Below are 12,296 nucleotides of genomic sequence, written 5' to 3' on the forward strand. Positions count from 1 at the left end.
TCTTCAGCCGTGTGTTTTGGGTTTTAGGTGATTGTGTGTTTAGTTGTAGTTAATGTGTATGTGTGTGTGTGTGCGTGTGTGTGTGAGTGAGTGTGTGTGGGTGTGTGTGTGTGTGTGCAAGTGTGTGTGTATTATTTGAGACGTGTGGGTAGGTTTTCTAGGTAATCGAGGAATTCGTCAGGAAGGTCGGGAGTGATTGCCAACAGTTTGGCAGAGGGGAAGGGGATTTTCTTTTTGGGTTTTCCTGTGATCCTTCGGGGTTTATGGGATAGGGTTTTTGTTGTGATGGGGTTTTCGTTTTCGATGGCTCGTTTTGTGTATTTGGTTTGTAGGATGTTGATGCGCGTGGGAATTGGTGTAATATTGATGTTTTCGTATTAGGTGTTGGAAGGAAAGAATCTGTCTAATCTCACGATTTTACGTAAAATGTGTCTCTAGGTTGTAAGAATGCTATGTGTGAGTTCGGGTGTAGCTGTGGTTAGTGATGTTGCCCGGTAGTCTATCAGAGGTCTAACGAATGTTTTATATGTATGGAGAAGTGTGTCAGTGTTACATGTTTTGATGCGACCGTTTATGAATGAAATTAAATTAGCGCGCTTTTGTACTCTGTCGAGTGTGTTTTTAATGTCTGTGTGTGGATTCATTGTATGTGTTAGAGTGATGCCTAAGGATTTTATTTCTTTCTGAAGTGTGAGTGGTGTATTTAGTAGATTAACATTGATGTCTTCCGTAGAAAGGGATTTTTTGGTTGTTGGAATGTCTGAATAATATGAGTTGTGTTTTGTTGGGGTTACGTTTTATACGCCATTTTCTGAGCCATAGTTCAAGTTGACCGATTTGTTGGTTTTCGAGTTACAAGATTTTGTGTTGATGCCGTATGCCCAATAGGCGGTGTCGTCTGCGTACTGAGCTAAACTTATTGAGTTATTTAGAGGTTGTGGTATGTCGTGACAATATATGTTATAAAGTAGTGGAGCAAGAACCGTGCCCTGGGGTACGCCCGCGGTTAGTATAATCGTGCGACTGAGTGTGTTCCCTACTTTTATTTTAGATGGTCTATTCGTTAAGAACGAGTGAATTAGTTTTACGAAGAAGGGAGGAAGATTAATTTGGAGAAGTTTTGAAAGTAGCCCGTTGTGCCATACCGTGTCGAAAGCTCTTTCGAAGTCGAGCGCTACTGCAAGGGTGCAACCACCGGAGTTCATAGCCGAGATTGCTTCAGTTTGTAGTTTGAAACCGGGTTTAGACTCTTTCGGAACCCGGCTTGGGTGTCCGGGATGACGTTGTTGTCCTTGCAGTAGTCTGAGAGGCGTTTCGCGATAATCCTTTCTAGAATTTTACCCGTGTTGTTCACCAGTGAAATTGGGCGGTATGATTTGGGGTCCGTATGATTTTTGTTGGGTTTAGGTATCATAATAATGTTCGCGCATTTCCACTTTCTCGGATAGTATCCCGTTTTCAAAATCCCGTTGAATATTGCTGTGAGATAGAGGAGGGTGGTAGGTTTTTGATGACATTATTGGTGATCCCGTCTTCACCGGGCGAATTGTTTTTTAATTTGTTGAAAGTGTGGGTTATGTCACCTAGTGTGATTTCGCGTGTTATATTAGTTTCTTCGCGTTGTGCAGTGCTTAAAGTGTTTATTACGTGTCGGTCTATCTGCGCGGCGTGTATCGCGTCGTGATGTGGGCCTGTGTAGGTGACATGTATGTTCTCGAGAGTGTCGGCGAACGCGTTTGCTTTTTCCTCGGTGGTATTGCATATTTGGTTGTTACTCAACAGGTGACTTATTGTAGCTTGTTTTTGACCGGTGATTGCCTTGAATTTTTTCCAAAATTCCGAACCGTTGTGATAATCTAATTTTGAACATGTATCGTTCCATCGGGTTTCGTGGTGTTTGTTTGTTTTTAATCGGACTAGCGCGTTTAATTTGTTCCATTCCGTTTTTACAAGAGGGTCGCGAGTTCTCAAAAAATGTCTGTATAGTTCGCGTTTTCGTTTTATCAATTGGATTATCTCTCTCGGGAGAGGTTTTCTTGCTATGCAGATTTTCCTGATGGGTGCTGTTTTATTAATCGCGTTTTGAACACATGTGTTGTATTTGTTTATCGCGGTGTCAATGTCTTGTTGATTGATAATGTCGGAGGGGGAGTAGATTTTCATTGTTTATATGTTCGCGAAGGTGGTCAAAGTTTATGTTCCTATAGTCGCGTATTTCCTTGAACGAAATGTGAGTGATTTTTTGCGATCGGATACTAAGTGTCGCGGAAAGGGGAAGGTGATCACTGGTAACCGATGTACCTATTTCGCAGATATCAGAGAAAAGAGGCGCGACTCTGTCGGTGCAGATGATGTGGTCGGGGATCGACGAGCTTTGATGGCTGAAAAAAGTGAAATTGGAGTTTCTGATGCGAAATAGTTTGAGGGACAGTAGCGCGTTTGCGAGTAACCGGCCGTTCGCGTTTGTTATCGTGTCGCCGAATGTGCTGTGTCGCGCATTAAAGTCTCCTAGTACTATGGCCCTTGGTACGGACGAGACGTAGGATAAGAACTCGATCGGCAGCCTGTTGTTGGGTTTGTTGTAGTATGAGAATACTGTAATGTCGCCGGAGCGAATGTGTAACGTGGCTGCGCAACAGTCGAGTTCTTGGAATTGAGGTGGCAGGAATAATCGGCTGGATGCGATGGAACAATGTATGATTAATGCTGTTCCTTTTTTGTTGAACTGCTTGTCGTTTCTATGAATGTTGTATTGCGGTACATGGTACCGTTCGTTTCGCGTTGACAGCGTTTCCTGCAGCGCGAGACTGTGTATGCAGTCGGTGGATAGTGTGTGAATTACATTGTTCTTTTTCGTTTCCAGCCGTTTGTGTTAATTGTCGAAACTTTAAGGTCTGCGAACTTTAACTAAAGGGGATGATGAGCCATCGATGGGTAGGTGAAAGGTTTTAGGAATAGGAGATTGTTTTTGTAGGTAGGTGTGTTATAGATATGTGTACGTTGCTGCCTTTGTAGACGAAGGAGACTTTCCGCCTGAAGAATTGGGCGGAATGACGGGCAATAACGTCCTCGACGAATCGGGAGTTGGGATGTAAGGATGATAGGCAGAGGTATGTGAAACGGATGGTGTCTTCGACTCTGGTGAATCGCTCGGGATCTGGAGAGTCAGTTATGACCGATGATTCGTCTTCGGACATTTCATCGGCGGGAGGGTCAACGCACTTGATGGGTGCGATTTTAGAAAGTGTTAAGGATTTTTGGGATGGTCGTTTTGGACATTTGGAGTCAAAGGATAGATGCTTGCCCTTGCATGGAGATGATATACAGGAGGAAGATGCATGCTTTCCGCCGCAGCGGTAGCATAGCGGATCTTTCTGGACGCAGGAGGCGGTGTGATGCCCGAAAGCGAAACATTTCCCGCATTGTAGGGGCTGAGGACCTGGGGATTGGGATGGCTCGCATCTGTATGTTTTTGAAAACATTTTGAAGCCTTTGGATAGGAGATTATCGATGGCCTTTGGACAGTTTGTGATGACACGGAAGAGGAAGGTGTCGTGTCCAGTTTGCCTGGACTTAATACGCCAGGCGTTTTTGGCATCGATATTCTGTTCGTGGACGAGCGGACGACGCAGGAGAACGTAGGTTTGTGGTTACGTTGTCTTAGAGGAGGAGGCGAATTAGGGGAAGATATTTGGTTAGTTGTTATTTTAAGGTTGTTTGATAGTAGGGCCTTAACAGGAGAGAGCTTTTTTATTATTTCGGGATCTTTGGAGGTGACCCGGGCTTTGTTGCCCCGGTAAACGGTCAGGGAGAAGAATAGGAGTATCGGGATGCTTTTTAGTAGGGTGTACAGGTCTTTTTGATTGCAATGTTTGTCCGGTATGTTGGACAAGATTGCATCGAAGGTTGGTGGAGGCGTGTTTGATGTTCGGGATTGCCGGGAGCTAGGTGAGGAAGATAAGGAGCAGGAGTAGGTGTGACTGCGCCGACGATTAACAACCTTGAAAGGCTGGTCTTCAACCGGCGAGCCCAGTCTTTTAGAAGTGGTCGGGGTTGCCATCTTCTAATTAGGAAAATAAGTAGTGTGTATGTGAAGTGTAAAATTAAGGTGTGTGTGTGTGGTGTTTGTTAGTCGGTTAGTTTCCTATAGAAACACGGTAGTTGTTAACTCAAAGGGACGTTGCGTGCTCGCTCCCAGTGAATGTTGGTTAATAGAATGAATAGAATGTTTCTTACGAGTAAATCTGCTGGGCTGTCTATCTGCTTTTCTCCTAAAGAGCTGAAAATTTGAGATGCGACTATCGAACTTTGTAATATCGTCGGATGTAACACTGCTGACTGCTGCTGTTGGTTTTCGGTTGATTGAAGGTTGCTGCTGTCGGCGGAAGTATGTCTGCTTGCTACGAAGGTTCGATGATCAGTGAATGAATGATTTTTTTTTTGTTTTCGTGGAGGAGAGGAAATCTTCGAAAGACACCCGGCCGCCCGCGCGACCGGGTAGTGTCGGATTCATCCCGAAGGACGCCTACCGACTAAAACCTCTCCCCCTCAGGCCGTTCTAGGGCCGCGAAGCCCTCTTCAGCCGCATGGTTTACTTACTACTGTGTTTAATATTTAATTAGTTGGGCGAGTGTCTGAGCACTGCCCAGTAATTGTAGTAGTATTTCAATTGGTGTGCTAGCGTTTTCGAGTTGGTTCGCTAGTTTTATTATTGCCTTTCTTATTTGTAGCAAATCGATTTTCCCAAGGATGTTGTTGTTTGTTTCGTTGTCAAGTATGTCGTGTCGTCTTTGTGAAGTCGCTTTGGCGTAAGATAGACCCTGTCTTACTGCGTTTCTATTGTTGTCTTTGTTTGGTTGTTGTACTTCAGTTTTCGATGAAGGTTTCGTTTTCTTTTCTTTTTTGAATGCAGGGCAGCCTCGATAACTGGCGGGATGTTCGCCTTTGCAGTTTCTGCAAACGGCCTTGTCTTCTTTAGGTTTGTCGCAGTCTTCCGTTCTGTGAAGCTCTGCACACTTCACGCATCGTGGTGCCATTTTGCAGTGACGTTGCGTGTGTCCTAAGCGTTGACACCGATGACATCGGATTGGTCCTCTTGGTTTTCGGTATTTTTCTATTTTGATGTTCAGTTCGCAGCAGGCTGTCATGTTCTTGATTTTGTCTTCGTCGCTCTTCTTGTATGTGATGATTAGTACCAGGGGGATGGCCTTGGATCGAGATTTCATGCGGTGTATCGCGCAGTCGTATATTCCTTGGTTTTGTAGATCGGTCGACACTTCGCAGGTGCTTATTGTTGTTGGTACTCCCTTTATCACGTACTTTATTGGTCGTCTTGCTTCATTCCCGAAGGTGTAGTACATCGTTTCGGTGCTTTCTAGGTATTTAACTGTCCTGCTGTGGTCCTGACTGGAGCGGGGCTGGAGACGCATACCATCCTTTGTGTGGGATGCGCCGCGTAGATTTATCTGCTGGTGTTTCAGTTCTTTGCTGATGGTGGTCCAATCCTCAGCGTAATGAAGCACGATGGGTGGTGGTCGTCGTTCGTCTGTGGTTTCGCTGTGTAGCGCGTCGAAACTGTTACTCGTCGGTAACGGTTCTCGTTCTCTAGAATAGGTATCTGTCGTCTTCCTAGTTTTCTTCGGCCTTTCAAAACCGTCACAATCCATGACGTCGTACATTGAGATTGTGAAGCCTTAATAAAGGCTATTTGTAGGTCACACGATTTTGTGTAGAGGCTGTCGGCTCTGCTGTCTTGCGATGATGTTGGTACGTCTGCTTCGTTCCGCTAGTGTTTTCCAAAACTAAATATTTTTGAAAATTGTTAATTTTCCTAAAATTGATTTTTGGAGTTCAGCCCGTAAATATTGTGTCTGCAGATATTCGTTATTACTTATTTCTTCAAGAATGGCATAAAAGTAAAAAAAAACTATACTAATATTATCAGTAAGAACAGAAAGTCCTCCCCTTTGTAAATAATCAAAATAAATATCACCAACGCAAGAGCCTTTATTGTTTATTATGAGCGAAACACAATTGTTGCAAGTTTACTTTTTACGAGCAGAATGAACTGCATATCCTGAAATGCAAATTTTTAAGGAGTCATCTGAATCACAATTCATTAAAAAATCGGAATTTAAAATTTTAATAAACTGACTTATGTTTAAGGGAGACTCTTCGACAATTTAAATCCTGTGTCATTTTTCTCTGGTAATTTAGGATATGTTAAAAGCACACTCAAAACATTACCGGCAGTGGATATTTTTTTTACTGTTTTTATAATGTCACTTTCGTTAAAGTAATGTATGTAAACTCCAGAATATTTTCATGGAGTCCAATCTTTGCGAGGTATAGTACTTATGCATTTTTTTCGCATTTCATCATTTTTTTGGGAATAAAAATATAGACATACTTGTACTTACATTTTAAAGATGATTTATAATTTGAATTGCAACTGGAAACACAACGACGAGAGGCATTTTGTTAAGAAAAACACACAATCTGACCTAAAACATTTTCACTTCCTTCACATAATAGTTCTGCAATTAAAAACTGCATCCAAAGGTATTAATCACTATAACACACTGTAATCATCCTTATTGCACATTTACTGCACATTTACTGCACGATATTTCCGCTAAAATTAAAATATTATAGAACAACGAAAAAAACACAACAACCAGTGTATTAGTTGTAACTTTCATTAACTGGGAAATCCTGGGACTCCCACAGTGTTGCCAAGTAAACCTTCAGCACGGCTTGTAAGTAGAGACGGCTGTGGTTCTATATGCGGGGTAATGTGAGATTCGTACTCACTAAAACCCCTTGAAACAGATACTTTCTCGTGTGTTTATTAGTTGAAATTACTTAGAACCATCGTTTGTCTGTAAAGGGGAGAAATGAGCCATGTGGTTCTGGACATCTGTAACTGGAATTGTTTTATATATATATACATGTTATATATAATTGTGAATTTATAAATATATATAAATAATCTGTGGNAAAGCATTTGCCGCACTGAAGTGGCTGAGGGCTGGGAGACTGGGATGGTTCGCAGCGATAGTTGCGAGAGAACATCTTGAAGCCTTTTGATAATAATGTGTCGATTGATTTAGGGCAAGTGGAGATTATGCGAAACAAGAACGTATCCTTGCTCGTTTGCCTGGACTTAATGCGCCAAGCGCTTTTGGCCTCAATGTTTTGGTCCTTTAACGCAGTTAGGACGTCTGTTGAAGAGATGTTTAAGTCGACCGAGCGGGCCACACAGGAACAGGTAGGTTTGTGATTGCGGATATTTGGAGTCGGGAGTAAGGTTTTTTTGTTTTTCTTTTCTTGTAGTTGGATTTTTTCGGATAGCAAGGATCGTAAAGGTTTCAGTTTATTCACTAGGTCGGGATCACGGGAAGTGACCAAGGCTTTATTGTCTCGAAAGACGGTCAGCGAGACGAAAATGAAGGATGGCAGGCTTTTTAACGTGGTGAAAAGGTCTTTTGATTCGCAAATTTGTTAGGGATATTTATGATTAGTGCCGTGAATATTGGCAGGAAGGTTTCAGGTCTAGGGGATTGGGATTTAGATGAAGATGAGCATGCGGAGGAGTATGAAGAGAATCGGTTTCTGGGACGTTTAACTACTCGAAAAGGTTGCTCGTCGGGAGAAGTGGTTCTGGGGTTTTTGGTGGTGGGTGTTTCCATAGTGTAAGTGTTGTTGAATGTGTCAGTGTTTGATTGTTCAAAAAATTGAAGGAGCTGGTTAGTTGATTAGATTGTTGACTGTTGTAGGGATAGTGTTAATTCAAAGGGACGTTGCGTACTCGGTCCCAGTGAATGTCGGTTAGTTATAATAAATTGTATATTTTTACCTCTGTCGGCTGCGCTACTGGTCTACTGCTTACTTCTGGTAGAGTTTATCTGTGAAAAAAAGCTGAAGCAATCGAACAATTTCGTTCCGCTCGTGGTCGTTTGCTGACTGCTGGTGGTTGGTTGGTTGCTGGATTGGTTTGGTGCTAGTCTGCTCGGCTCGAAGGTTCGATGTGGTATGTCGATGACTTTTTTTTTGTGGCATTGGCTAGAGGGGAAACCTTCAAAAGGCACCACGCAATTGGTTCGGCGTGGTAGTGTCTTACTCACTAAAACCCCTCGTTCTTCAAGTTCCAGTTCTGTGACTTCTCCTTGAAATCTGAAACAGATACTTTCTCGTGTGTTTGTTAATTGAAATAACTTAGAACCATCGTTTGTCTGTAAAGGTGAACAATGAGCCATATGGTTCTGGACATCTGAAACTGGAATTGGTTTATATATGTACATGTTATAAATAATTGTGAATTTATAAATATGTAGAAATAATCTGTGGATAAATAAATAAATAATCTGTTAATGTAAAGATACGAAATGGTTAGTACATATCACATCGAGCAACGACCGTTGTTAGTCGGTTTTGGTAGGTTAGTTTAACATGGTCATTTTTGGTCGTTTGTGCTTGTAAGGCACGTGCTCATTGTATCTTACCATTTCGCGAACCAGCGCGTTCTGGTGGGCTTGGCAGGTTGTGAAGGTTTTTGTTGCCATCTCTTGAAGTAAGTCCTTAACCCAAGGGACCTTTAAGTCCTGGTGAAGCGTCGCATTCGAAACGAACCAAGGAGTATTCGTAGCAAGCCTGCGTGCCTTGTTTTGAACGACTTGAAGTTTGTTCAAGTGCGTCTTGGCTGCGTATGTGTACACTGGTGCGGCGTACGTCATTACCGGTTTAATGATCGATGTGTATAGCCGAAGTTTGTTATTCAGGATTAGTTTGCTCCTGCGGTTCATTAGCGGGTACAGGAGAGACATCACTGCCGATGCATTTTGAGTGCAGTAATCGGTGTGGTGTTTCCATGTCAGTCCGCGGTCTAGCTTGACACCTAGATACTTAACTTCGGTTTTTCAGGGTATCGGACGGCCGAAGAGGGTGACTTGTCCAAACGGGCTGTGTCTTCGTTTCGTAAAGAAAAGAGCGCAGCTCTTTTCCGGGTTCACCGCTATACGCCAGGTTCTGAGCCAATCCTCCAATCGGTTGGCGGATTCCTGTAACCGTTCCGTGATGACATGCGCTGCGATCGACTTTGTCATTACTGCTGTGTCGTCGGCGTACAGCGCAAGCGCGGTACCCGTCGTTTTCGGTGTGTCGGCGGTGTAGATTGCGAACAGAAGTGGCGACAGCGGTGAACCCTGTGGGGTTCCAGCCTCCATTGTACGAGAACTAGAGCGGACATCCCCTAGTTTCACAGTAAAACTGCGATCCCGGAGGAATGACGCAATAGTTTCGACTAAAGCCGTGTGGTAACCTGCACAAAAAAGTTTGTAAATTAAGCCATTATGCCATACCTTGACGAATGCTTTCGAAACGTCGAGAAAAATCGCCCCTGTTGATTGAGTTGTTCCGGGTGACTTCCTCTCTGAGTCTAGCTAGCACGACCCTTTCGGCTATCTTCCCCAGGACGGGAAGAAGACTAATCGGTCGGTAGTTTTGGTGAAAAGTTGGTGATTCTCCCGGTTTCTGAAACATAACAACGTCCGCGGATTTCCATTTTTGTGGAAAATACCTTAGACGAAGCATCGCGTTAATTATGTTTACAATTGACATAATTGCTTTTACCGGTAGAGCCTTTAAGGCTCGCGCTGGAACTCCATCAGGGCCGGGAGCTTTCCTAGGATTGGTAGCCTTCAGTAACTCCCTTATCTTCTGCGGGTTGGTAGGTTTTACGAAACCTGTGTGGGCTGCTCTAAGTAGACGTCGAACGGCGCGGTCGATTTGTTCGACGTGGTCTTCGTCTACATTATCCTCCGTAGGTCGGAAAGCGTTCTCTAGGCAGTTCGCGAACGCTTCCGCCTTTTCGGATGGTACGTACACCACCCCGCGCGCTCCATGAATGGGAGTGGTGCCACGTGATTGGCCCTTTAGCGAACGTGCTAATTTCCACAGGGAACCTGGAAGCTGATCTGCGTTAGTGAGCCTTACCTGCCACCGTTCACCGTGTACATCCAAAATCGCGTCTTTCACTTGTTGCGACAACTGGTTCATTTCGGCCCGGTCGACCGGGTTCCGGGTTCGCTGCCAACGGCGTCGGGCTCGATTTTTCTCCCTGATAAGTCGAACGACTGTTGCAGGGATGCGAATCGGTGTCCTTGTCGTTGTGTTGATCCTTGTCGTTTGTTCCAGTGACGACAGTACTGCGGTTGTAAGTGTGTCGACGGCTTCTTCGATGTCCTGTTGGCTTCGGATTACCTTGATCTTAGGAAAATTTTCCTGAAGATGGTCGGTGAATGCTGGCCAACAGGTAGACTTTCTTTCGTAGACGGTGCTGTTGTTGTTGTCGCCTATAGACAAAATAACCGGGTTGTGGTCTGAGGAAAGCTCACTTACCGCCGACAGCGTGAAGTCTTGTGCGACGTCCTTGAGGATGGCGATGTCCAAAACGTCTGGCAGCGATGCAGCATTTACTGCGTGGTATGTAGGTTCGTCTGGCCCGACCACTACTACGTTGCTGGTTTGTGCATAGTTGTACAGGACCGTGCCGCTTGCTTTTGTTTGGCGACTGTTCCAAGCTGGGTGTTTGGCATTGAAGTTGCCGGCGGCTATTGTTGCTACTTTAGAGTGCAGGATATCGTCCAGGTCCTGCGCTGAGATTGGGCGGTCGGGCGGTTGGTATGCTGCTATGAGACGTAGAGGGCCTCTTGTCGTCACGACTTCGACAGCTGTCGTTTCTATTTGTTCTGTAGACACAACGGCAACGGGATAGTGTTCGAGCGAGAGCTTAACATACACGGCTGTACCACCACCTAACCTGTTCTCTCGGTCGGTCCGGTATAAAGCGTAGTTTGGTAACTTCGCAGTTATACCTTCCCGTAGGTGGGTTTCGCTAATGAGAACAACGTCTATCGAGAGCTTTTCCGCTAGCTCAAGTAGCTCTAAACGTTTATCCCGGAGGCCGCGTGTGTTCCAGAAAAGCACCTGTAAAGAGCACGGATTAGTTTTCTGTATTCCCATTAACTTACCTATTTAAAAAGGGATACGATGTCCTGTGCGCAACCTAGCAGGCGTGCTAGGATGTCCGCTGTGCCGGTTGCACCGGCTAGGGCGTTCGCGACCTTCTGGGCGACGGTAGCCACCTTTTGAAGGTCCAGCTTGGCTAGCATCTGGAGGATGCTGGAGAGCGTATCCGATGGCGCTGCCTGGGGGGCGGCTGGAGTTTTCCGGGAAGCGGGCGGTGCGGCTGAAGGAGAAGAATCGGTCGGCTTCGGTGCCACGGCCCTGGCGAAGGACACACCTTGTCGAACGGCGTTCGCTGGAGGCTGCTGCTGTGTTGGCGTTTTCGGTGCCTTCGTTGGCCTTGGTCGTGGTCGGGTGAGCTCGGGGAAGCTCGGGCACCCTCGATAGCTCGCTGGGTGAGCTCCGTTGCAGTTGGCACACGTTGCCGGTTGTTCCCTGGGCTTTTTGCAGTCCATGGTGAGGTGACCTTCAACGCACTTAACACAGTATCGCTAGGACGAGCGTTATCTGCGCTTTCGTCTTTGCTGACGTCATCCTCACGACGTTTTTGACTGGGAGCCCCTTCTCCTTCAGGTCGTCCATAACTTCTTCTGTCGGGATGTCGACTGGAATGCCGCGTATAACCACCTTCAGCGGTTTTTCTTCCTGCAAAAGAAAGGAATGGTATTCAGTCTTCTGTCCACTCAATAAATCGATGATACCGTCGTTGTCCTTTTTATCAGCTGGTTGGATGCTGATGCCTGTCGTCATGTTTTTCGCCTTCGTAAAGTTGAGTTTTCTGGCTCTTATTTGGTTACACAGGCTGGTCCACCTTCCTGTGTGTCGCACGACTATAGGCGGAACCCTAGTCTTCTTGGGTGCCGGTCTGGTAGGTGAAGGCACCGCTTCGCTGTCCGACAGGTCCATTTCCGAAGGCAATGGATTGCAGTAGTTCTTGGTCTCGGTCGGTGGCGGAGTCTACACCCTCAGGTCGGTAACCCTCTGGCGCTTGGATGGTAGACGAAACTCGGTTTCCGCCGTCCCAGCGGAAGGGGTTCGCGAGCTGCAAGCAGCCGCTTCGTTCATCGCTGTTCTGCTTCCTCCTGTGATGTCGTCCGTTGCTCCTTCTCGATTTTGTAGAAATAGTCTTGAAAAAGACTGGAAAGCTATCAAACTGGTAGCTGCGCTCCCTGATGTTCTTCTCGCTGTGGTTTCTGCTCGATGCGTCCGCTCAGGGCGAAGATCAGTCGAAGAGTACCAACAAGAAAGGCTGTTTTTTTTTTTTTTTTTTT

The sequence above is a fragment of the Agrilus planipennis genome, unplaced genomic scaffold, assembly GCF_000699045.2.
Source record: "Agrilus planipennis isolate EAB-ADULT unplaced genomic scaffold, Apla_2.0 scaffold4, whole genome shotgun sequence".
Classification (NCBI taxonomy): Eukaryota; Metazoa; Arthropoda; class Insecta; order Coleoptera; family Buprestidae; genus Agrilus; species Agrilus planipennis.